The 26,868-nt window shown below is 39.7% G+C and overlaps 1 protein-coding gene across 3 annotated transcripts in view; it reads left to right on the top strand.

Moving 5' to 3' along the window:
- The first annotated feature begins 1,868 nt into the window (after window positions 1–1,868).
- The window catches only part of LOC111142611 (establishment of sister chromatid cohesion N-acetyltransferase 1), a 79,419-nt gene continuing 54,419 nt past the window's right edge, over window positions 1,869–26,868 (top strand). For 2 of the 3 annotated variants that reach the window (XM_022495914.1, XM_022495915.1), the window contains exons 1-2: window positions 1,871–1,909; window positions 23,891–23,991. The gene's annotated coding sequence lies outside the window, so the exon portion shown is untranslated. Of the gene's footprint in view, window positions 1,910–23,890; window positions 23,992–26,868 lie in introns of all 3 variants that reach the window. The other variant, XR_002640271.1, reaches the window with a different exon arrangement.

Below are 26,868 nucleotides of genomic sequence, written 5' to 3'. Positions count from 1 at the left end.
GGGAATGGAAACTTGTAAATATGGTGTGTGTGTGTGTGTGTGTGTGTGTGTGCAGGCGTGTGCACAGGACTTGAGTCACTAAAAATAAAGCCGTTTACACAGGAAAGGAAATCCCACCAGTTGTCTGACAATCTAAAGGTGGGGCAAATATAGGTGAAATAGTCTGGTACATAAACCATTTTAATCAGGTTGGCAGTCTACTCCTGACTTGTCTCCCCCACCCCCACCCCCATTAAAGTCATTTGGCATATGCTGTTAAAGTATATATATATTAGAGGGGCGCCTAGGTGGCTCAGTGCGTTAAAGCCTCTGCCTTCGGCTCAGGTCATGATCCCAGGGTCCTCGAATGGAGCCCCACGTCGGGCTCTCTGCTCCGTGGGGAGCTTGCTTCCTCTTCTCCCTCTGCCTGCCTCTCTGCCTACTTGTGATCTCTGTCTGTCAAATAAATAAATAAATAAAATCTTAAAAAAAAAAAAGTATATATATTAGAAACAGGGAATGGGGGTGGGGCATAGGCAGGTTTTTGCCAAGTAACAGTATATGGCGATGTGGGCAATGGCTTCATCCATCAGTAACTCTTGCTTTGGTTTTTATTTTATTATTTTAATTTTTTTATTTTTTTAAAGATTTTATTTATTTGACAGACAGAAATCACAAGTAGGCGGAGAGGCAGGCAGAGAGAGAGAAGAGGAAGCAGGCTCCCAGCTGAGCAAAGAGCCTGATGTGGGGCTCGATCCCAGGTCCTGGGATCACGACCTGAGCTGAAGGCAGAGGCTTTAACCCACTGAGCCACCCAGGCGCCCATTGCTTTGGTTTTTAAACCACAAACTCTTTCCAGACAAAACTGACAAGCGGCTCAATAAAGTTTTGTGTAAGATGTATTGTCAGAAAATCAGGCTTGACATCAGGCTTGATAGACTTATAGAGCACATTTTGATTGTATTTAGTTTCATAAAAACAGGTCAGTAAGGGGAGAACCCACGTATGATCATCTCTCTTCAGATTCTCAAAAGCATGAGTACCGGTTTTACCCAATCTCACAGTTCTGCAAATAAGAATAGCACAGTAAGCGTGTTCAAGAGTGTGAGAACCACGAATACTAGTGATTGAAACCTGTGTTTTATCTTTACAGGCTTCGAAAAACCAAAGCTTTGTGTGAACACCCGCCATGACTAAATCTAATAGAACATCTACAAATTCTTGTCGACTCCCGTGCGCCCGCACACAAGGTGCAAAGTGTAAGGATAAAGTGAAGCTCTGGATTTTTTGGAAGCCCTCGAGTGCAGGGCAGGGGAAGGAAAGAGAAGGGCCAATTGCCTACCGTTTTCTTTACACTGGCCCATGTCAAAGATTAAACGTATTTGAACTAGAGGTCGCAGAGAGCGCTACCCGCAACCCACAGAGGGACCAGCGGCGAAGGATTTCCAATACAAAATTACCACAGCTGGGGGAGTGGGTGGCTTTAATAAGAGACATCCCCGGGAAGGGCCAGCGGTCGCCGCCTGGGGGCGCCGCCGCTTCCCCGCGAGGTGCCCACCCGCGGTGCGCGCACGCGAGGCCTCCCACCGCGCCTGCGCTGAGGGTGTACGCTGGCTTGCTTTTCCCCGACGCCAGCCGTCCCGGCCGGGGTGAAAAACTGCGTGACACGCAGTGAACGTGGCGGCCATCTTCCTCCTCTGGGCACGTCAGCTGAGCCTGTGACGGCTGAAGAGGAGCGTTGCGCAAGCGCGACCAAGACGGTCACAGGTAACTCCCATCTGACGGGCGAGGCGTCGCCGTCGTCGCCGGAAGTTTGGCGTATCTGCGCCGCGAGAGAGGCGGCGGTCGCGGCAGAGGCGGCTGTCTCCTGATACCCGGATGTGAGGCGATTAGCTGGCTCGTGTTGGACCGTCGGCCAGGAGTGAGGAAGGTAGGCTAGCTTTCCGACGTCCCCGCCGCGTGCTGTCGCGCCTCCTGCGTCCTCACCTCCCTTTCTGCCAGCCTCTCGGGAGAGCTGGAGGACCTCCCCCCCCGCTTCCTGTCCCACCTTCTGTGTCGTTTTGCATCGTACGCCTCTTCCTACTCCCGGGGTCCGGGCTCCGGGAGCCCTTGGGAGGGAGTGGGCGGCTCGAAGACACTGTCGCTTGAGGTAGGCAATCAGCCTGCGCGTCTCGGGTGCCCAGTCGCCTCATCACCTGCCATTGCTGGTTGGGGTAGGCAGAGGTAATAAGGGGCCATGACCGAGGACCGCGGGTCAGGCCAGGGGTCTCAAGGCTGCTGAGAGGGCGTCCAGAACCCGGAGGTGAGGTGTAGCATTGCGACTACTGGGGCGGTGTCGGCGCTGGTCCGCAGGTAGCCCCCGGCCTTGTCCCCGCCCCCGGCGTCTTTCCTTCCCCGCGTTTTCCCCGAGTCAGCCCCTCCAGCCAACGCGCTTCTGCGGTTTCTGCGGCTTCTGCGGCTTGCTTCCCTGCGGTCGCCCTGGCCGCTGACCCGGCCTGAACCGGGAGGTCTCTGCAGTCTGCAGGATGTGATGTGAGGATCTTGGAGGGGAGCAGTGGCCTGGGTCCAAGGTCACGGAGTAATTCAGCTTGGATCTGTAAGTCGGGGCCAGGTAGGGCTGCTCTGGAGTAGAGAGGGGTGCATTGAGGGCCATAGTGAAGTTTATGGGGATAGATGCGAGCGGAAGGGAATTGGATCCTCTGTGTCACTGTTCATAACATTATTTACAACAGGGGTTTTGTTTTATCCAGGCAGAATGGGATAGCGAGTCCAAAAATTAGGGAACTCTCCCACCCTCTCCCCATCCCCCAGCCCGCACCCCTCCCCCCAAATGTTGAGATCAGGAAACCCTGCTGCAGGTACTATATTTTCCGGGGTGGGGGGCGGGGAGCGCAGCGGGGAGGAGGAAGGAGTTAAATCTTTGTGCTTTGAGAAGTACTGAGAACCTTTAAGAGTTGAAATGGGATTCTTTCAGCAGAAAGTAATTGCAGCGCGCAGTATTAACGAGCATTATCACATGAAGTTTCAGTAAATAATTAACCTTAACAAAAACCAATGAAAGTGATACTTGGTGGAATAGTAATATGGGGGGGGGTTGTTTTTCGCCCTTTAATTTTAAAAGGCTGAGTAACACGGATTTCAGTTTAAAACCTGCTTGCAGTGAACTCCGGTATATTCAGTGTCTCTTTTTATTGGGTCCTTAGTTTCTCCTTTTTCAGTGGAATTATTTTTAATTTGAAGAACTTAAGAATTCTCATTATGGAATTAGATATGAGAGTAGGATGAAAAGTGCTTAAAAAGCATTTAATTTGGAAGCTGCAAATTCAGGCCTAGAGTATGTGAGGAAATGAGAAAATTCTATCAGACACTTACTCCTTTTAAGCAGAATGCAGTTATATACCCCTTAGATTAGATATGTGACTTTGGAAGTACCCTTTCTAGAACAAAACTTGCCTGGCTTATGAGCTTCTGTTCACCTTAATCATCCTGGCTCAGGAAAGTTTGCTCTCATTTCCCAGTGGTTAGTATTACAATTCTGTAGTGAACAATAATTTTTTTTTTTAACATCAAACTCCTACAAGGTTTTGTGTGAGGCATTTAAATCAATAAATTATGCTCCGAAAAGGAAGGAAAAAGGGCCCTAATTAATGAATGCCATTACTCCCCATTGCTGGATGGCCTTTTATAGCGTGGTAATTTATTACAGCACAGTCCGATTGTATTTATTGTAACAATGAAGGTAACTAGCATTGCACAATTCAAAATAATGTTTTTTTAGTAGTTAAATATTTTTCCAGACTTTTTGGAGCAGATTATGTTCCATGTAGAGTTCTTTGATTAACCTTAATTGAAGGTGACCGGAAGTCTAGGTGGTATTTTGAAATCCACTCCAGTAAAACTGTTACAGTAGGTAATTCACTTAAGGTCTGTGTTACCCCTTCAGCAGCCCAGATTTTTCTGTGCATCTTTTGGCACAGGGAAAGTTCTTTGGCTCTATTTCTGTGTAAGTTCTATATTACAGCTGTATCATACTACTGTAGTTACTTCTGACAGATGGAGAATTCTGTTAACTCGACCATCCTTTTTTCTTTTTTGGAAGGGCTATATCTTATGCTTATTTGCATTATAGTACATCGGAAGAAAGCAAGATTTATATCCTTGCTTTCTTCTGCTTACTTTAAACATCTATGGCTGCATGTGTGAGATTCAGAGATGAAAACTCAATGTAAATAAAAGTGGGGTATTAAGTATTACTCTAAAGAAGCAGTTCTCAGACTTTTTGGTTAGGATTCCTTTACACTCTTAAAAATGATGTAGGACTCAAAAAAAAAAAATGATGTAGGACACTCCAGGTAGCTTTTGGTTATATGGTTTATATCTATTGGTAATCATTGTATTCTAAGTTAACTTAAATATATTAATTCATTTGAAAATAGCTAATAAACTAATTACAGGTTACATAAATAACATTTTTTATGGGAAAAAAAACTGTTTTTTTCCAAAACCGAAAAAAAAAAACCAAAAAACTGAAAGAATGGCAACTATTTTACATTTTTGTAAATCTCTTTACTATTTGGCCTAATAGAAAACAGCTGGTTTTCCTGTCAGTTTTTGCATTCAGTCCTATGTTGTTCTGGTTGAAGCGTATGAAGAAAATTCAGCTTTACACCAGTGTGTTGGGAGGAGTACTTTAATGATCTGTCCAGATAATTGTGATATTCTTCTTTGATTCTACAACAAAGCTCAAGTGATTTCTTAAAGGTTAGTTGCAATGTGGAATCTGAAATTGCCTCTCTATTTTTTTTGTGCAGTGTTGTGTTAAACCATTGGTCTGTTTTGTGCTTTGATCTTTTTTTCAAGATTGATTTTGATCTGATGAGCCCCCTGAAAGTATTTATGGAATCCTGACAGTCCCTATATCACATCTTGAGAACTATTGCTTTAATGTAAATAATTAAGTAGTTTAGAATTAATGTGGTTATTGAAGCTGAAAGGGATAATGATAATATGGAAATGAAGTTATCAATTAGTTAAGTGATAATTATTAGTATACTTAACAGGTGCGGCGCGTGTGATGTGCCAGGAGGTCTTCTAAGGATTTTTTTTTTTAAGATTTTATTTATTTGAGAGCGGGCACAAGCAGAGGGAGGGTCGAGGGAGAAGCAGACCCCCCCCCCCAAGCAGGGGAACCTGACAAAGGGGTTCCACCTGACCTGAGCCAAACACAAGCAGGGGGAGTGGGAGAGGGAGAAGCAGGCTTCCTGCTGAGCAGGGAGCCAGATGTGATGCGGGGCTCCATTTCAGGATCCTGGGATCAAGAACTGAGCTGGAGGCAGACGCTTAAAGACTAAGCCACCTGGGCGCCCCTGTTTCATGTTTCTTAAGTAAGCTCCAGGTCCCAACATGGGGCTTGAAATTAACCACCTGGAGATGAACAGTTGCATGCTCTCTTGACTTAGCCAGCCAGGTGCTATCTATCCATTTATTTTTTCACTTTTTTAAAATTTTTTTATTTTTTCACTTTTTAATATTTTTGTTTATTTATTTATTCAAGTAAGCTTTAGGTCCCAAAGCGGGGCTTGAAAATCACCATTTTGAGGTCAATAGTCACAATATAGTTCCATTTTAGAGGATATATACTACTTAAATAACTTCTGTGAGGTTTTTGAGGATAGGGAATATGCCTAGCCTTGGCACCAATCACTGTGTATATTTAAAATACATTGTCTTAGGACACCTGTGTGGCTCAGTGGGTTAAGCCTCGTCCTCAGCTCAGTTCATTATCTCAGGGTCCTGGGATCAAGGCCCACATTGGGCTCTCTGCTTGGCAGGGAGCCTGCTTCCCCCTCTCTCTGCCTCTCTGCTTACTTGTGATTACTGTCTGCGGCAAATAAATAAAATCTTTAAAAAAAAATTTAAAAGAATACATTGTCTTAGAATACTTCAGCACAGAAAATTCAGTTACTGAATAAAACAAATGCTAGGAAATATTTATTTATTTATTTTTAAAGATTTTATTTATTTGACAGAGAGAGGTATCACAAGTGGGCAGAGAAGCAAGCAGAGAGAGAGGGTGAAGCAGGCTCCGCACTGAGCAGAGAGTCCAATGCAGGGCTCCATCCCAGGACCCTGAGAATCATGACCTGAGCTGAAGTCAGAGGCTTAACCAACTTAGCCACCCAGGCGCCCCCAGGAAATTTTAAGAAGATAATCTTGTCAACATGAAAATTTGAAATTTATTATTTATTTACTTTAAAGATTTATTTATTTGTCAGAGAGAAAGAGGGAGAGTGTGCATGCACGCACGAGCAGAGGGAACAGCAGGCAGAGGGAGAAACAGTTTCCTCACTGAGCCTGAGCAAGGAGCTCGACCTGGAACTCCATCCCAGGACCCTGGGAACATGTACTGAGCTGAAGCAGATGCTTAACCAACTGAGCCACTCAGGTGTCCCTTGAAGTTTATTTTGTTAAATCAGTTCAACTAGTATTTGAAAGTTTTAAAAAATTTATTTCTACTTATTTTTAATTTGTATTATTATTTGTAAACATTTAATTATTTATAAATATTTATGTTTATATTATTTATAAATATATATTTATTTATATTATTTATGTAATAAGATTTTTATTTATTTATCTGACAGAGATCACAAGCAGGCAGAGAGGCAGGCAGAGAGAGAGAGGGAAGCAGGCTCACTGGTGAGCAGAGAGCCCGACGTGGGGCTCATCCCAGGACCATGAAATCATGACCTGAGCTGAAGGCAGAGGCTTAAACCACTGAGCCACTCAGGCGCCCCTAGTATTTGAAAGTTTATCATTAAGGAAGTCACTAGGCTCTTTTCTTTTCTTTTTTTAAAGATTTTATTCGAGAGAGCAAGTACGAGCACGGGGAGGGGCAGCGGGAAAGAGAGAGAGGGAGAAGTATATTCCCCGCCCTGTGTGAAGCCCAATGCAGGACTCCATTCCAGGACCCGAGATCATGACCTGAGCAGAAGTCAGATGCCTAACCTCACTGAGCCACCCAGGTGCCCTAAGTGAGACTTTTTTCAAGAACTAAAATAGATAATTTTCAGAAGACATATTTAGGCTTATTTTAAAGATTTTATTTATTTATTTGAAAGAGATAGAAGGCACAAGTAGGCAGAGCAGCAGGCAGAGGGAGAGGGAGAAGCAGGTTCTTCACTGACCAGGGAGCCAGATGCAGGACTCTATCCCAGGACCCTGGGATCATGATCTGAGCTCAAGGCAGCCACTTAACTGACTGAGCCACCCAGGTACCCTAGGCTTATTTTAAAAGTTTGGTGCATATTAAAATCTTCGTTTCTTTTCTTTTTTTTTTTTTTTTTTTAAGATTTTATTTATTCATTTGAGAGAGAGCAAGTACAAGCAGGGGAAGAAGCAGGGAGAAAGGGAGAAGCAGACTCCCTGCTAAGCAGGGAATCAGAAGCAGCACTCAATTCCAAGATCTTAGGATCATGACCTGAGCTGAAGGCAGACACTTAACCATCTGAGTCATCCAGGTGCCCAAAATCTTTGTTTCATATTCATTTTTTGGTAACTGCTTTATGGCGCTATAACCTACCTTAATAGAGTTCAGGAGTTTTTAGTATATTAATAGAATTATGCAACCATTGCCAATGTCTAGCTTCAAAGATTGATTTATTTATTTGAGAGAGAGAGAGCATGAGAATGAGCATGAACAGGACTGGGGGGTGGGGAGAGGGAGAGGTAGACTCCCTGCTGAGCAGGGAGCCTGGGATCATGACCTGACCTGAAGGCAGATGCTTAACTGGCTGAGCCACCCAGGTGCCCCTTCAATGTCTAATTTTAGAATAAAATTAGAAGAAGCCCCATGCGTATACTAGTATATCACTCTCCATTTCATTTTCTTCCTAGCACCTTACTACCACCAGTTTATCTGTTATTACAGATTTGTCTTTTCTGGACATTTATATAAATTGAATCATATAATGTGTAGCCTTTTGTGACTAGCTTCTTTTACTTAGCATAATGGTTTTTTTTTTTTTTAAGATTTTATTTATTTGACAGAGATCACAAGTAGACAGAGAGGCAGGCAGAGAGAGAGAGAAGCAGGCTCCCTGCTGAGCAGAGAGCCCGATGCGGGACTCGATCCCAGGACCCTGAGATCATGACCTGAGCCGAAGGCAGCGGCTTAACCCACTGAGCCACCCAGGCGCCCCTACTTAGCATAATGTTTTTAAGGTTAATCCATGTAGCTTGTATGAATACTTCATTCTTGTCTATGGCTAAATAACAGTTGATTACCTGTGTATACCACGTTTTCTTTATCCATTTATCAGTTGATGGACGTTTAGATTGTGTCCACTTTTTGACTATTACGAATAATGCTGCTGTGAACATTTGTGTACAATTTATTGTGTAGATGTATTCAGATTCACTTTTGAGCTTCCCCAATATATTTTACATAGATATAATAGTATATATATATTTAAGATTTTATTTATTCATTTGACAGAGAAAGGGAACACAGGCAGGGGGAGTAGGAGAGGGAGAAACAGACCCTTCGCAGAGCAGGGAGCCCGACGTTGGGCTTATCCCAGGGTCATGTGATCATGACCCGAGCTGAAGGCAGACACTTAACGACTGAGCCACCCAGGTGCCCCTGTTTTTTATTTCATAGCTGATCAGTATGTTTATTTTTTATTTATTTATTTATTTTTTAATATTTTATTTATTCATTTGACAGACAGAGACCACAAGTAGACAGAGAGGCAGACAGAGAGAGAGAGGGAGAGGGAAGCAGGCTCTCCGCCGAGCAGAGAGCCCGATGCGGGGCTCGATCCCAGAACGCCGAGACCACGACCCGAGCCGAAGGCAGAGGCCCTAACCCACTGAGCCACCCAGGCGCCCCAGTATGTTTATTTTTGATGTGAAAGATGCAAGTGTTGTATAAACATAAGTAAAATGTAAAAGCATTCATTCTTTATGTACTCTTTCATCTCCATCTTTACCACTGTTGATGTTTTAATGTATATGCTTTTAGTGTATTTTCTGTTAGCACAGTTGTATATGACACATTCCTTTGTCTCTTTCTTGGAAAATTACATTTCTGCAGTTTATTTACCTTTTATTTCTAATGATTATCAAAATGCCTTTTTTGTTTTTTAAAAATTTTATTTGAGAGAGGGAGCATGAGCAGGGTGAGGGAGAGGAGCAAAAGGAGAGGGAGAAGAAGACTTCCTGTTGAGCTGGGATTCTGACTTGGGCTCAATCTCAGCACCCGAGATGATCACGACTTGCGCTGTAGGCAGACACTGAACCGACTGAGTCACCCAGATGATCAGAATTCTGTCTTGATATTTTTTTTTTCCTTTTTTGAGCATTTGGGCCGTTCTGGGTATTTTTGTAATGTAAATGTTGCTTTTTCATCATTGCTGTCCGTTACATGGATTGCCCCTTTTTTTCTGCCTTGGCTTTGTTTTCCTCATGTGGGTGGATGGTGGTGTAATGAATTGTGGAGGATGAACATAGTCTACTATGACTGTTGAGTTTAAGGTGCCTTTAAGAAATCAGGACAGAAATGTCCAGTAGGCTGTTGGGTATCTGAGTAGCACTGGGGATGGAGATTTTGTTGAGGATATGAATTTGTATCCTTTTTTTTTTTTTTTTTAAGATTTTATTTATTTATTTATTTGACAGACAGATCACAAGTAGGCAGAGAGGCAGGCAGGGAGAGAGAGAGAGGAGGAAACAGGCTCCCCACTGAGCAGAGAGCCCGATGTGGGGCTCGATCCCAGGACGCTGGGATCATGACCCGAGCCGAAGGCAGAGGCTTTAACTCACTGAGCCACCCAGGCGCCCCATGAATTTGTATCTTTTTATTTTTTTTATTTTTAAATTTTTTTTTAAGATTTTTATTTATTTATTTGACAGAGATTACACGTAGGCAGAGAGGCAGGCAGAGAGAGAGGAGGAAGCAGGCTCCCTGCTGAGCAGAGAGCCCAATGTGGGGCTCGATCCCAGGACTCTGAGATCATGACCTGAGCCGAAGGCAGAGGCTTTAACCCACTGAGCCACCCAGGCGCCCCCCCCCCCGCCATGAATTTGTATCTTAACAGCTTACACGTAGTAATTAGAAGTATGTGTATAGAAGAAGTTATCTAGTAAGTGCCTTTTTTATAACGAGAGGACAAAACCTTGGGGAATGCTAATTTATAAGAGGTTGGTAGAGGAAGAGAATTTTAAAAATTAAGAAAGTTGTCCATGTCTGCCTTTTTTTTTTTTTTTTTTTTTGGTAAGCTCTGTGCCCACCATAAGGCTTGAACTCATGACCCCGAGATCAAGAGCTGCATGCTCTATTGATTGAGCCAGCCAGTAGCCAGGCTCCCCCCTCCTTTTTTAAAAGATTTTATTTATTTATTTGACAGAGAGAGATCACAAGTTGGCAGAGAGGCAGGCAGAGGGAGAGAGGGAAGCAGGCTTCCTGCTGAGCAGAGAGCCCGATGTGGGGCTCGATCCCAGGACCCTGAGATCTTGACCTGAGCAGAAGGCAGCAGCTTAACCCACTGAGCCACCCAGGCGCCCACTAGCTCTATATTTTTGATAGTATGCCATAACTGCTGTATTTTGATTTTTCAGTTCCAGATGTTACTGAGTTTCTGTCTCCATAGATAAAAATTTAACTCTCTTATTTTCTTCCCCTTATCCCCTTAAGAGAGTTCTATTTTGGTTACTGGTTAAGCCACTAGTGAGTGTTGTTATAGCTATGTAATACTGGTCATTGCTGAGCTAAGTATTCTCCTGTAACTGTATACCCTCCCCTTTTAATCTGGAGTTAATAATTGCCTTGCTTTTCTTTCTTTTTTTCTTCTTTTTCTTTTTCTTTTTTTTTCTTTTTTTTTTTTTTTTGGAGATTTTATTTATTTATTTGAGAGAGAGCGAGCACCAGTAGGGGGAGGGGCAGAGGCAGAGGGAGAAGCAGAAGCAGACTCCCCACTAACCAGGGAGCCAGATGAGGGACTGATGCTAGTCTCCATCCTGGGACTCTGGGATCACGACCTGAACCAAAGGCAGGTGCTCAACCAACTGAGCCACCCAGGCATCCCAGCCTGTGTTTTCTTTTGCCTAGTTTTTTTAAGACACCAGGGAAGTTTTTCTCCCAAATGTCATGTGCCTGGCAGTAATATTTTTTATTCTCTAAATGAAGCCCAGTTGCTTTTCTGTGTATATCTCTACTAGCCTCAAGGTTGTTTTGGGATTCTTCAACCATTACATTTCTTTCTTTCTTTTTTCTTTTTAAGATTTTATTTATTTATTTGACAGACAGATCACAAGTAGGTAAAGAGGCAGGCAGAGAGAGAGAGAGGAGGAAGCAGGCTCCCTGCTGAACACAGGACTCGATCCCAGGACCCCAAGACCATGACCCTAGAGGAAGGTAGAGGCTTTAACCCACTGAGCCACCCAGGTGCCCCAACCATTACATTTCATTACAGATTGGTTGCTCTTTTGGCCTGTTCTCCAAAGCCTTTGTACAATTAATACTGCGACCAGCAGCACTTTACCCCCACATTCTTACCAACACTTTGTCTTCTCTAACTTTAAAATTTTTGCCGTTGTGATGGTTGTCTATTGCTCTATTGGATTTCTTTCTCCTCCTCTTTGTGATGAACTTGTTCAAATTTCATGTCTTTTTTTTCCCCCTCAGTTGGCCATTTCATTGATTTGTATGATTTTAAGAAATATAATCTTTGTATACTAATCCTTTTTAAGTTCTTTTTCACCTTTCACATTTTGTGTCTATAATCAAGCTATTTGGCATTGACTTTAGTGTATTACATGAAGTAGGGATTCATTTTTACTTTTCTCCCCACCATTTGTTCCTGCGCTGTTCCTTTTAAAAATCTGTTTTCCCAGCTTTGTACTATTTATCATAAACCAGTTGACCGCACATACCTGAGTCTGATTGTGGGGCATTCTGCTTTGTGTCATTTGTCGGTTCCATTGTTCTATTTGTCTATCCTTGAATCAGTATAACACATCACTATGGCTTTATTGATTCTATTGTTGATGTCTGGTATGGCAAGTTCACCTATCTTGTGGGGTTTTTTTTTAAAGTATGATTTCTTATGCTATGTAGAATAGATTTTCTTAATTTCCAAACGGCATTTTCTATTTAGAGTTTTGGGTTTATTTATTTCTAGCAAATTACATTGTGATCAGAAAACATACTGTATGGTATTATTTCTTGGATGTTTGTGGAGACTTGCTTTAAGTCCTGTATTTGGGGTCATTTTTGTAAGTGTTCAATATGTGCCTTAAAAGAATGTGTTTTGCAGTTGTTGGGAAAATACTGTGTGTGTATCCATTAAGTCAATTTTAAAATTGTCTTGTTTAGATATTCTGTGTAATTAATGGGGTTGTTTTGGTTTTTTGTCTGCTTTTTATCAGTTGCTGAGAAGAGTGTGTCCAAATGTCTCAGGATTTTGGATTTCTCCATTTTTCCTTGTCTTTTTCAATTAGGGGATTATATATGTCAACTTCAAAATTGTATATTTTATTTATACTTATTTATTTTAAAAAATTTATTTGAGAAAGAGAGTGAACGAGAGAACAAGTTGGGGGGGGGGTAGGCAGGAGGAGAAGCAGACCCGCTGCTGGGCAGGGAGCCTAATGCAGGGCTCTATCCCAGAACCCTGGAATCATGATGCTTAACCGACTGAGCCACCCAGGCACCCCAAGAATTATGTATTTTTAGTTTATATTCTTAGATGTGTGCAGTTTGAAATTGTTATAGTTTCCTGTTAAATTGAACCCTTTATTATTATGTTTCTCTTTAATACTGCCTTTCTTAAAGTTGCTTTGGTATTAATGTAGATACATAAACTTTCCTTCGGTTAATATTTGTATTCTCTATTTGTCCTTTATGCCCTTCTTCATTTTTATGCTCTAAGTATGTCTCATAATCACGGTTTATCTGGAGGATTTGATCTGTGGACATGTAATGTGAGTTCTGATGTATTTTGGGTTAAATCTCTGTTTTTATTTCATGCTATTTGTTGTATGTTTTTCTCTTTCTTTTTTTTTAAGATTTTATTTATTTATTTGACAGACAGAGATCACAAGTAGGCAGAGAGTTAGGCAGAGAGAGAGAGAGAGAGGAGGAAGCAGGCTCCCTGCTGAGCAGAGAGCCCGATGTGAGGCTTGATCCCAGAACCCAGGTCATGGGATCATGACCTGAGCCGAAGGCAGAGGCTTTAACCCACTGAGCCACCCATGCGCCCTGTTTTTCTCTTTTTGTCATTAAAATTTTATTGGTTTTGGGGGGTAATGTCAATTCTGTCATACTTTTCACCTGCAACTTAGCTACCACCTTTGCCTTTCATATATGGTGGGGGGGGGGAGAAACAACATAAAACAGCTGCTATCTATAGGCCTCTCTTCTGCAAGTGCTCATGAAGCCTAAATTAATAATAATAATAGTTAACCAATTGAGTCACTGTGTTGAACATCTGAAAGTAATATAACATTGTCTGTTAACTGTACTTTAATAGCAAAAATTAAAAAAATACGAATAAAAAATAATAGTGGTTACTTTTGTCATTTACCTATTTCATTTTGGTTTATGCCAACACTGGACTGCATGAGTTGTTACCAGTTTAGTTGGGGATATTCATTCTGTGGAATCTGAGATCTTTGTGGTCCTAACTTTGTTGGCCTTTGACCAAGGTATTAAATTAGAGGGTTGCAAGAGGTGACCCAGTGGTTGTCCTGGGTTCCACAAGTAGTGCTCCTTGCTCTCCATGTATCAACACGCGTGATTGCTTTCTTTGCCTTTTGGTGTATTGGTATGAGGATCCCCAAGTGAACAGGGCTCAGTCTCAGCATCCAATTTTCAGAACCATGACGGTGTTTGCAGACTTGCCTACAAGTATGAAGTAGGGTATAGCTGAACCGAGTGAGTAGAGTAGATTCAATCTTGGAATCCCACCTCTTTAACCATTTGGACTTGTTCAGTATACCTGGGAATGTGGGCATTTCTGCCTCGTTGACTAGGCTACTGTTGAGTGTAAGCTTCACTTAATCAGTCTGACACTATTCAGTGCAGCTTCCATGTACTTAAGAGCAGGAGTTGATAAACTACTTTGTCACTTAGGCCAACTTTGGCTCCACCCCCTACCCCCAAAATAGTTTAACATATTTTTAAGGGTTGTTAAAAAAAAAAAAAAAAAAAAATCTCACTTTGGACTAGCCACATCTCAGGTACTTAGTAGCTACACATTGCTAATGGATAATCATATTGGACAGTCTGTTCTAGATTACTCTTTCTCAAATTGTGCTCTGCAGAATAGCTTTAGAGACCACTGTCCTAGTGGGCAGATCCTGACTAAGGTACGTGAGCTTGGTGGGGAGTGAATAGCTACAGCAACTTCTTGTCCTCTGTTCTGCTTGTCCCCATATCCCTTTCTTCAGAACATGATTTTAGATTTTTTAGATAAATTTCCAAGGCTAAGATACTTAGAAAATTACTGCCCATGAGTGAACTTAGTGTTGAACTTTCCTTATCGATTTTGAGGCAACTATTCTTGAGGCATTTTGCAGTTTTTCAGGGTTCTGATGAGAGTAGATAATGGACTCTCCAACTCTAAGATATCATGGCTCTTTTTGTGGTCAAATCCATCATGCGTAAATTAACAAATAGTTACTATTTGATAACTGAGGTACATAAACATACTTGCTATATAACTAATAAATCCTGTATTTAGAGGTATAATAAGCATTTGTGCATTTAAATTGGGAGCATTAAAAAGAGGCCCTGTTCCTCACTGGAGGAGATGACATTTTTGCCTGCATACATAATATTTACATACCTGGTGTGATTTGTTTTATTTTTTTGTTTAAAAATTTTTTTTTTATGGGCGGTGTCCGACTGGCTCAGTTGGTAGAGAATGTAGCCCTGTTCTTAAGGTTGTGAGTTCAAACGCCATATTGGGTGTAGAGCTTAGTTTAAAGGAAAAAGTAGGACTTAAAAAAAAACCGAATTATTATGTGCTTTTATTATTTTTTATATTTTAAAATATTTATTTATGAATTATTTTTTAAATGCTTCCATTTGTTAGGTATTGCTTTTGCTATTTTGTGAAGAGAAAAACTTGTTAATTACTAGGAACTTTTATTTAAAAGCCAGTCAAAACCATATATTTAGTGTTCATAATTTCTAAGAAAAAGATATCATCCCTACAAGCATTATGAAAAATATGTATTTTTACAAAATGGCTTTTTTGAAGTATATTTTACATTTAATAGAATGCACAGATTAAGATTGTAAAGTTTGATAAGTTTGGGCATATAAACACCTGTGAAGCTACCACTCCAATCAAGATAAAGGACATTTCCATCATCCCTAAAACATACCTTGGAACCTATTCAAGTATGTTCTTGACTCCACTTTGGGTAATCACTGTTGTGTTTTCTGTCATTATAGGTGTGTTTTGCCTGTTCTAGAATTTCATGTCAGTGAGATTATGCAGTGTGTTCTATTCTGTGTTTGACTTCTTTCCCTTAACATAATGGTTTTTAATTTCTTCCATGTTGTTATATAAACAACGTGCTTATATTTTTCCCCCCATAAGTATTCCATTGTATGAAAATGCCACAGTTTATTTTTATATACCTAATAATTGGTGCAGGGAGTCCCATCAATATCTTGGTTATTATGTGTAGGATTAATAGAAACATTTTTATATAGGTCCTTTTATGGTTATATTTTTGGGGGTATTATATTTTGGGGGGTAAATAATTAGGACTGGAATTTGGGTCAGAGAGTAGGTAAAATTTAATTTTATAAGAAAGTACCAAACTTCCAAAGTGTTCATTCCATTTTATCGTACCAGCGGCATTCTTAGAGTTCTACACTGTTCCACAGCCTCATGAATATTGGTTTTTGTCAGTTTTAAAAATTTTTCCCATTTTAGTGGGTTTGTGGTCGTGTCTCACTGGTTTGTTTTTGTTTTTTTTTTTTTTTTAAAGATTTTATGTATTTATTTATTTGACAGAGAGAGAGCACAAGTAGGCAGAGAGGCCGGCACAGAGAGAGGGGGAAGCAGGCTCCCTGCTGAGCAGAGAGCCCAATGCAGGGCTCAATCCCAGGACCTTGAGATCTTGACCTGAGCCGAAGGCAGAGGCTTAACCCACTGAGCCACCAGGCGCCCCTCACTGTGTTTTTAATATGCATTTTCCTGATGACTCATGTTGAACACTTCCTCAGATCTTTATTGGCCATTCGTAAATTATTTTTTGTGAGGTGTATATTCAGTTATTGTACTGTCTGAATGTGTCTATAGACTTTGTGTTCCATTGATTTGCCTTTCTTCAAATAGTATGCTCTTAAATTAGCTTCCATCTTTGTCATTTTCGTTCAAAATTGGTTTTGTTATTTAAGATCTTTTCCATTGCCGCATAAATTTTAGGTTCATCATATCGATTTCTTTAAAAATCCACTGGAGTGTAGATTTGAAAATAATAAATTTGTAGGTCAGTTTGAGGAGACTGGATATCTTTTTTTTTTTTTTTTTAAGATTTTATTATTTATTTGACAGAGAGAAAGAGAGAGAGATCACAGGTAGGCAGAGAGGCAGGCAGAGAGAGGGGGAAGCAGGCTCCCTGCTGAGCAGAGAGCCTGATGCGGGGCTCGATCCCAGGACCCTGAGATCATGACCCGAGCCGAAGGCAGAGGCCCAACCCACTGAGCCACCCAGGCGCCCCGAGGAGACTAGATATCTTGATAATATTGAGTTTTCCAAATGTATATTTCTCCATTTAGGACTTCTTTAATTTCTCTCAGTAATGCTTCATGGTTTTCAGTGTAGAAGTATTTTTTTTGTCTTATGAGTTTTTTTTAAGTATTTAATGTTTTTGATGGTCTTGTAATTTGTGTTTTTAAAATAATTCTTTTTCCAATTTTGTTTTGCTAGAGTATAGAAATGTAATTGATATTATTTACTAACTTTTATTCTGTGACCTTGTTAAATTCATGTATTTGGTAGGTTTTTATTTATTTTTATTTGTTTTTTTTTTAAAGAGGTATTTATTAATTTGTTTATTTGAGGGAAGCACACTCCCTGCTGAGCAGGGAGCCTGATATGGGACTTGATCCCAGAGTCCTGGGATCATTACCTGAGACAAAGGCAGATGCCCAACCAACTGAGCCACCCAGGCATCCCTTTAATAGGTTTTTAAATAGGTCCTTAGTGTTTTCTACTTGAGTAATCATGTCAACAGGTTTTTCTTTCTTGTTTTTTAGTATGTAGGCTTTTTGTTTCTCTTTCATGCTTTATTGCATTAGTAGGACTTCAAGTACAATATTGAAAAGAAGTGGTAAACTTCTTTACCTAGCACTGCAAAGTTGGTTCAACACAAAAAATCAAAGTAAAACACTATGTTAATGGAATAAAGAGGGGAGATGTTTACCACATCCTTGCCTTTTTTCTGAACTTAGAGAGAAAGCAGTCAGTATTGTACTATTGTAATGTAAGTTACAGGTTTTCTTGTTAGAAGCTTTTTATGAGATTGAGGAATTTTATTATTAGGGTCAGGATAAATCAAGTTCTAGGTTTGCTGTTTGATATTATCTAATAATTTCTATTTGTCTTTAACATTTTGATGATTTAGGGAACATTTTAATCTGTTCATGAATAGGCAGATGGATGCTACTGGCCTTGTTTATTCAACTTTCTGTCTTTTGAGGCCTGGAGCAGAAATGATCATAAGCCATTGAGTATTAGGTATAAATCTAAAACAGTGGCTATAAGTGGAGGACAATGACATTTTTTTTTTTTAACTCCCTTGAAAATTTCACTTCTTCCAAGTGGATCTTACACTTTGTGTTGCATAGGTATAATGTATTGCCAGCTCTGTGTTCTGCCTGTTTTAAGGATAAAGAAATTATAATTGGATGGTCTGTTCATAACAAGCATAAAGTTCTCAAAATATATCATGAACACAGATCCCTATGACTAGTGAAGCCCCCTGCTCCCTTTTGTGTTTAAGGAGAAACCCAGCAAAAAGGAATAACTAGAAGCCTTGGGTTGATATTTCATTCCCTCCTTTGGAAGCTACTCCACAGTAGGGCAGCTAGTTTACAGAGCCTTTGCTACTGAAGAGTGAGAGACCTAAGATTAGAAGGATGGAAAGAGCTACTTCTTAAGGTCTGTTCTTCTCCCTATGGAATTTGGGTCACCTTATAGACTTGACGGTGTAGAGAAGTTCTCTACTTGCTGTAGAAAAGTTTAAAAACTCCTGATTTGCTGTTAAGCCTAGAAATTAAGCTAATCTAAGTTGCTTTTCTTAAAAACAATTTTTTTTTTTTAAGATTTATTTTAGGGAGAACATGCATGCATGGGGTGGGGAGGGGCAAAGAGTGGGGGATAGAGAGAGAGAGAGGAATCTCAAGCAGACTCTTTGCTGAGCACAGATCCGGGTGCAGGGCTCAATCTCACGACCTTGAGATCATGACCTGAGCTGAAATCAAGAGTTGGATGCTTAACTGACTGAGCCACGCAGGTGCCCCTATAAAAACTGGTTTTAATAAGAGAAAAGAATGCTCAGATTACTAGCAACCTTCTAGAAATGAAAAAGGATTATAAAGGAATACTGTGAACAGTGGAATACAGACAGTTCTGATAACCTAGATGAAATGGACAAATTCTTAGATACTGAGTCAAGAATAAAACTCTGATACCAAAACTAGACTAGGATAGCAGAAGTAAAAGAAACTATAGATCAATATTTTTTGTAAATACAAAAAATTCTCAACTGTATACATGCAAACTGAATCCAGCAACATATAAAAAGGATTATGCACCAGGATGAAGTGGGATTTATTCCTAGCACTACAAAGTTGGTTCAACACAAAAAGTCAAAATCTGTGTTAATGGAATAGAGAGGAGAAACACTTGATCACCTCAGCAGATGTAGAGAAAGCATTTGACAAAATCCAACACCATTTCATGACAGAAACACTCAAGAAACAAGGAATAGAAGGGCATCTATGAAAAGCCTATTTCTAACATCATACTTAATGGTGAAAGACTGAAGGTTTAACTCCTAAGATCAGTAATAAGACAAGGATGTTTGCTCTTACCACTTTTTTTTTTTTTTTTAAGATTTTATTTATCAGAGCATGAGCAGGGGGAGCGGCAGGCAGAAGAGAGGAAGAAACAGGGGAGCCTGATGTCAGACTCTATCCCAGAACCCAAGCCGAAGGCAGACGCTTAACCAACTGAGCCACTCAGGTGTCCCTGCTCTTAACACTTTTATTCAACATTGTACTGGAGGTTCTAGCCAGGGCAATTAGGTAAGAAAAAGAAATAAAGGTATCCAGATTGGAAAGGAATAGATAAAACGATTTTGCAGATGACATGATCTTGTATGTAGAAAATTCTAAGAAATCCACAAAAATGTCCCCAAGGCCTATTAGTGCTAATAAGTGAATTTAAGGTTATATGATACAAGATCAATGTACAAAAATTAGTTGTGTTTCTGTATACTAGTGAAGAACCATCTAAAAAGTATATTAAGAAATCAGTTCCTTTTATAATAGAATCAAAAAGAATAAAGTATTTAGGGACAAACTTAACAAATGAAGTGCAAGCCTTGTATGCTGGAAGTTCTAAAACATCATTTAAAAAAATTAAAGATGACTTATATAAATGAAAAGCTATCTATGTTCAAGAATTGGAAGACTTACTTTGAAGATGGCAGTATTCCTAAAATTCATCTATAGATTCAGTGCAATCCCTATTAAAATCCTAGCTGACTTTTTTGCAGTTCGTATGCTGATCCTGAAATTAATATATAGTCAAATTAATCTTGAAAAAGAATGGCGGGCGCCTGGGTGGCTCAGTGGATTAAAGCCTCTGCCTTCACTCATGTCGTGATCCCAGGGTCCTGGGATCGAGCCCCGTGTAGGCTCTCTGCTCGGTGGGGAGCCTGCTTCCTCCTCTCTCTCTGCCTGCCTCTCTGTCTACTTGTGATCTCTGTCAAATAAATAAAAAAATCTTAAAAAAAAAAAAAAGAAAAAGAATCACAAAATTGATAGAGTCACAGTTCCTTATTTCAGAACTTAACAACGAAGGGAGCCAAGAGTATATGATGGGGATATGACAGTCTCCAATAAATGTTGATGGGAAAACTGGACAGCTACATACAAAAGAATGAAACTGTGCCACTGTCTTAAATTATACAAAAAATTAACTCAAAATGGATAAAAGACTTGAATATAAGACTTGAGACCATAAAACTCCTAGAAGAAAACATAGGGAATAAGCTCCTTGATATAGGTCTTGGTGATGGAATTGTGAATATACAATAAGAGCAAAAGCAACAGGGTGCTTGGGTGGTGCAGTCAGTTAAGTGTCTGACTCCTAGTTTCAGCTTGGGTCTTGGGGTCGTGAAATCAAACCCCGTGTTGGGCTCCATGCTGGGCATGGAGTCTGCTCGGGATGCTCTCTCCCTTTGCCCCATTTCTTACTTGTGGGTGTGCTTGCTCTCTCAAATCTTAAAAAAGAAAAGCAAAAGCAACAAAAGCAAAAATGAACACGTGGACTGCATCCTACTAAAATAGTATAGCATAGCAAAGGAAACCATCACAAAATGGGAAGGTAACCTATAGAATAGAAGAAAACATTTGCAAATTTACAGATGTAAATCCCCATGGTTTGAATTACAATTAAAGACTTGTGGGGCGCCTGGGTGGCTCAGTGGGTTAAAGCCTCTGTCTTCAGCTCGGGTCATGATCCCAGGGTCCTGGGATCAAGCCCCACATCGGGCTCTTTGTTCAGTGGGGAGCCTGCTTCCTCCTCCTCTCTCTCTCTCTCTCTCTCTCTCTGCCTGCCTCTCTGCCTACTTGTGATCTCTGCCTGTCAAATAAATAAATAAATAAATCTTAAAAAAAAAAAAAAGACTTGTGCTCTATCAAGAAAATAAAGGGCTCTATCAAGAAAATAAAGTGACAGGTAACAGAATTAGAGAAAATATCTGTAAGCAGTGCATCTGCTGAGAATCTAATATCCAGATAAAGAACTGTTACAACTCAATAATAAAAAGAAAAATGTCCCAATTTAAAAAAGGAAAGAATATGAATATATATTTCTGCAGAGAAGAAATACAAATGGCTAATAAACTCATGAAGTTGCTCACCTAATTAGTCATTAGGAAAATACAAATCAGAAGTACAGTGAGATACCACTTTATATCCAAAAGGATGACTAAAGTTTAGAAAGATAGTAAAAAATGCTGACAAGGATATAGAGAAATTGGAACTCTCATACATGGCTGGTGGAAATGTAAAATGATACAGCTTGTTTGGAAAATTGTCCCTCTGAAGTTAAATACCATATGGTTCAGCAGTCATACTTCTTTGTATATAACCAAGAGATTGGAAACCTGTGTTCACACAAAACTCAGTTGGGTTGTTCATAGCATTATTTGTGATAGCCACAAGGTAGAAACCGTCTGTCAAATATCCAGGAACTGATGAATAGTTAAACAAATGTGGCATGTTTGTACAGTGGAATAGTATTCAGCCATAAAAATCACAGGGCATTACTGATACTTGCTATGTTATATGAACTTGAAAACGTTAAATGAAAGAAGCCAATCACAAGAGGCCATATATTGTGATTCCATTTATATGCAACATCTACAATAGTCAAATCCATAGAAACAGAAAGTAGATTTGTAGTTGCCAGGGGCTGGAGGGAGAGGGGGATAGGGAATGACTTTAGTGAGCATGATTTTTTGTTTTGGGGGGATTTTTTTGAGGTCATGAAAATGTTCTGGAATTAGATACTGGCAGTTGTTTGTTGCATAACTCTGAATATACTAAAACTCACTAAGTTGTACTATAAAGAGGTTAATTTTGTGGTAAGGAATTATATCTCAATTATACAATTTTTTTGATATTTTAAAAATTTATTTCAGAGGGGCTAGGGGCAGAAGGAGAGGGAGCAAGAAACTCAAACAGACTTTCCTGCTGAATTGGAGTCCAACTTGGGGTTTGATCCTGCAACCCTGAGATCATGACCTGCACTGAAATCAAGAGTTGGACCCTCAACTGACTGAGCCACCCAGGTGCCCCAAATGATGAAGTGTTTTTTTTAAAAAATGACTTTAATATTAAAATATATTGGCTGATGTACAATCCAAATATTTTTTTTCCTTTCTAGTTAAATTTTTTTTTTTTTTTTAATAATCATGGGGTACCTGGATGGCTCAGTCAGTTAAGCATCTGCCTTTGACTTAGGCCATGATCTCAGGGTCCTGGGATCAAGGATGCTGAGCAGAGAGTCCACTTCTCCCTCTCCTTCTACCTCTCCCCACACAACCCCCCTTGTGCTCTCTCTGTCAAATAAATAAAGTTTAAAATTGTCTTAATCAAATATTTTGATGATTAAAATTTGAATACTTTTTATTATAAAGCACTGTCGGAAATTGGATTATTGTTAAATTCTCGATATTTTCTAACATGTTTTAGAAGTTCTTTTTGTAGTAAAATACATTATTTTAAGTTTTCTAAAGTGGTCATTTTATGTAAAGCTTAATCACTGTGGGTTTTTTTTTTTTTTTTTGGACAGAGAGAGAGATCATAGGTAGGCAGAGAGAGGAGGAAGCAGGCTCCCCGCTGAGCAGAGAGCCCGATGTGGGGCTCGATCCCAAGACCCTGGGATCATGACCTGAGCCGAAGGCAGAGGCCTTAACCCACTGAGCCACCCAGGCGCCCCTTTTTTCATTAAGATTATATTAATCTAGCTCTGGGTTGTAGGAGGGGCCTCGTTGATTTGCTGACAGATGAGAGGGTGCATTTCAGTTCTTATTTGCATGATTTTATTTAAGGGTTGTGAAGAAAGGGGAATTATTAAGTCATGTAATGCTAGATTAGTGATGGTTTAACATGAGGGCAAACTAGAATTGAAGTGGTCCTTGGCACACCTGAACAGGTGATTGACAGGTACTATAGAGTTCTGTATCAGTTTCTCTTCTATAAGGTAGGTCCCCACTGCCAAATGTTTTAAAATATTTAGAAATTGGGAGGAATAGATGTAAAAGAAGAATAGTCATCATTTTTAAATTATAATTCTTAGTGCTAAAGTAATAAAGGAATATAAATGAGCTTTTTTGTTATATTTTGGGGCTTAATCTTTGGTAAGTTTAGAGTTTCTTAGAAAATAAAAATTAATTGCAAATATGTATTAGTTATTACTGTATAAGAAACTGCCCTAGAACTCAGTGGCTTAAAACAGCAGTTAATTATTGATCACACATCTGCTGAGCAGTTGTGGGTTAGGTGACTTGGGTTTGGCTTGGCTGGGCAGCTGTGGGTGTGGGTGGGCTTTATTTCTCACTGTGGGTTGGGCTTGGCTCCTCATTTGGGGTTTGGCTCAGTTCTACTCTTTGTTTATTCTGGGTTCTAGGACTTTATCTATTGGTGAAGCTTTTCTCATGGTAATGGCAGAGGTACAGGAGGGTGCACAGCTGCACAAAGACATGTCAAACCTCTGCAACATTTCTGCTAATATACCATTGGCCAAAGCAATTTAGATGGCTAAGGTTTTGGGGGCAGGGAAGTATACTCTGCCCACCATGAGGCCAAAGGAAGGCATGTGGCCAACCTCAGCACTGGTTGGAAAGGAAAATACGCTCCTTCCATGGAGTGGAGGTTTGGAAGTGGTGATTATATATGAAGAAAAACCTAATCTATTACGTGGTATAAAAATATGTGATGCTTTATATTGTTATTAGACAGTTGTTTACTTAGTCTAGCTTAGTCTTAAGTTTAATGTATGAGTTAATAGACAGTAGTACTTTTATATTCTTATGTGTTTTTTAATAGATTGTTTTACTTAGTTATAGGAATTTTTTTTTTTTTTTAAAGATTAATTCCCAAACATAGGAAGCTGTTAGAAGCATCACTCATTTGGAAACATCATCAGTCAACTTAAAGAAACAGTGATATGTGATTTCTGGCTTAGTAAGGTAAGTGACATACTTTTATAATTTGGTGCCTTCCAAGATGAATTAGTCTGCCAAATATAACTTTATATTTTCAGAGAAATATATTTTAATTTTGATTAGGTTATATGTCTACATAATAAAACATTTGAGTGGGTGTATAGTGAAAAGTAAGCTTTTCACACTGCTGACACTGGTTTTGTAATTCTTTTTCCCAGAAATCTTCACTATTATATTTATTATGTATCTTTCCATACTTGTTGTGTGCATAAGCAAGCATATGTTTCTATGAATTTCCCTCTTTTTCTAAAATATTATTTCTTTTACCTTCTGCACCTTGCTGTTTTTTGATTTAACAGTGCTTCTTAGTTGCATGTGTAGGTCCATTTCAGTTATTTACAGCACTATTTTTTTGACAGCTTTATGAAAGTATAATTTATGTACAGTAAATTTCACTCTCTTAAACTGTACAGTTTGGTGGGTTTTGACAGATACACACACTCTTGAAACCACCATTACAGTCAAGACATAGAACATCTCTATCACTTCCAAAAGACTGTCTCTACTTCTCTCCTGACCTTAGGGCATGGCTCATCTGCTATCTTTTACTGTCGAGTACAGTTGACCCTTGAACAACATGTACTTGAATTGTTTGTGTCCATTTATGTGGATCTCTTTCAATAAATATATTGGAAAATTTTTTTGAGATTTGTGGCAGTTTAAAAACTTGCAGACAAACCGTGTAGCTTAGAAATACTGAAAAAATAAAAAAATTAAGTGTTTCATAAACACATAAAATATATGTAGCTCGTTACTTTCTACCATAAAATATTCACAGATCTATTATTAAAAAGTTAAAATTTATTAAAGTGTGTATAGACAGTTAACATACATTGCATCATTCACTGTAAAAAATGTAAACAAAGATGCAGTATTAAATCATAATTGTATAAAATTAACTATAGTATATACTCTACTACTGTAATAATTTTATAGCTATCTTATGTTGCTGTTTTGGTGAGCTCAGGTATATGAGTCTGCTTAAAACATCGTGTGATGCAAATCATCTCTGAGCAGTTTGTCTCTGCAGTAAATTGCATATCACAGTAAAAAGTGATCTTGGCAGTTGTTGCGTATTTCTCATCACGTTTAGTGCAATACTGTAAACCTTAAAAAACACTGTGGGACCCATTTGAAGTGCCACTAGTGATGCTGAAAGTACTCCCAAGAAGCAGAGAGAAGGGATGACCTTACAAGAAAAAACTTGAGTTGTTTGATAAGTACCGTAGATTGAGGTCTGCAGCTACAGTTGCCCACCAGTTCAAGATAAATGAATCCAGTGTAAGGACCATATAGGAAAAGAGAAGGAAATTCGTGAAGCTGTTGCTGCAGTTATGCCAGAGGTGTCAAAACCTTAGACTTTTTGAAATACCTTTTTATCTCGTATTGAAAATGCAGCTTTTATGTGGGTGTCTGACTGCTCTAAGAAAGGCATACCTATAGACTCCAATATGATTTGAGGAAAGGGGAAGTCATTTAGGACAACTTAAAGCAAAAGGAAGGTGAAGGGTTCTAAAGCTGGAGAATTTAGTGCCCACAAAGGATGGTTTGATAATTTTAGAAAAAGGTTTGATTTTTAAAATGTCAAGAGAAGAGGAGAAGCAGCTTCTGCTGACCAAGAGGCAGCAGATGAGTTCCCAAATACCATTAAGAAAATCACTGAGAAGAAAGGAAGGATATTTGCCTGAACAGTTTTTTTTTTAAAGATTTTATTTATTTATTTGATAGGAGATCACAAGTAGAGAGGCAGGCAAAGAGAGAGGGAGAAGCAGGCTTCCCGCTGAGCAGAGAGTCCGATGTGGGGCTTGATCCCAGGACCCTGAGACCACAACCTGAGCCGAAGGCAAAGGCTTAACCCACTGAGCCACCCAGGCGCCCCCTGAACAGGTTTTTCTTAATGCAGACAAAAAGTAAGCTACAAGAAGGGATTGGCTAACTGTACTGTTTTGTGCAAGTGCAATTGGGTTTATGACCAGGACTGTCCTTATTTATAAAGCTGTTAATCTCCAAACCTTGAAGGGAAAAGATAAACACCAGCTGCCCGACTTTTTAAATCTCTACATCCAAGGTGGGGCTTGAACTCAACCCTGAGATCAAGAGTCTCATGTTCTACCGTCTGAGCAAGCAGTCACCCCAGCCAGACATTTGGTTGTACAGCAAAAAGGCCTGGACAATGAGAATCCTTTTTTGGGATTGGTTCCATCAGTGCTTTCTTTCTTTCTTACATCAGGAAGTACCTTGACAGTAAGGCACTGCCTTTTAAAGTTCTTTTGATCTTAGACAATGTCCCTGGGCACTCAGAATCTGATGAGTTCAACACCAAAGGCATCAAAGTGGTCTACATGACCCTAACGCACAACATCTCTAATTTAGCCTCTAGATCAGGAGGTCTTAAGGACCTTTAAGGCTCATCACACATGGTACTGTCTAGTAAGGATTTTCAAAGAGACCCTAATAGATCATTATGAAAGTCTGGAAGGATTACATCATTGAGGCTGCCATCATTGTTTATAGAACAAGCCATGAAAACCATCAAGCCCCAAACAGTAAATTCCTGCAGGAGGAAAAATATGTCTAGAAGTTGTGTATGACTTCACAGAATTTACAACAGAGCCAGTCAAGGAAATCCTGAAAGAGATTGTGGACATGGCAAAAAAAAGGTGGGGGTGTGAAGGGTTTTAAGATACGGATCTTGGAGAAATTCAAGAGCTAATAGATGCCACACAGAAGGAATTAACAGAAGATGACTTGATAAGGATAAACACATCTGAACCAGACAGTGAAGAAGAAAATGTGGATGAAGCAGTGCCAGAAAACAGTTGACATTAGACAGTCTGGTAG

This window comes from Enhydra lutris, unplaced genomic scaffold (genome assembly GCF_002288905.1).
Source record: "Enhydra lutris kenyoni isolate GAN:26980312 unplaced genomic scaffold, ASM228890v2 scaffoldscaffold8, whole genome shotgun sequence".
In the NCBI taxonomy this organism is placed as follows: domain Eukaryota; kingdom Metazoa; phylum Chordata; class Mammalia; order Carnivora; family Mustelidae; genus Enhydra; species Enhydra lutris.
Note: the sequence above shows the minus strand (reverse complement) of the source record. Positions and strands in the feature narration are given on the sequence as shown.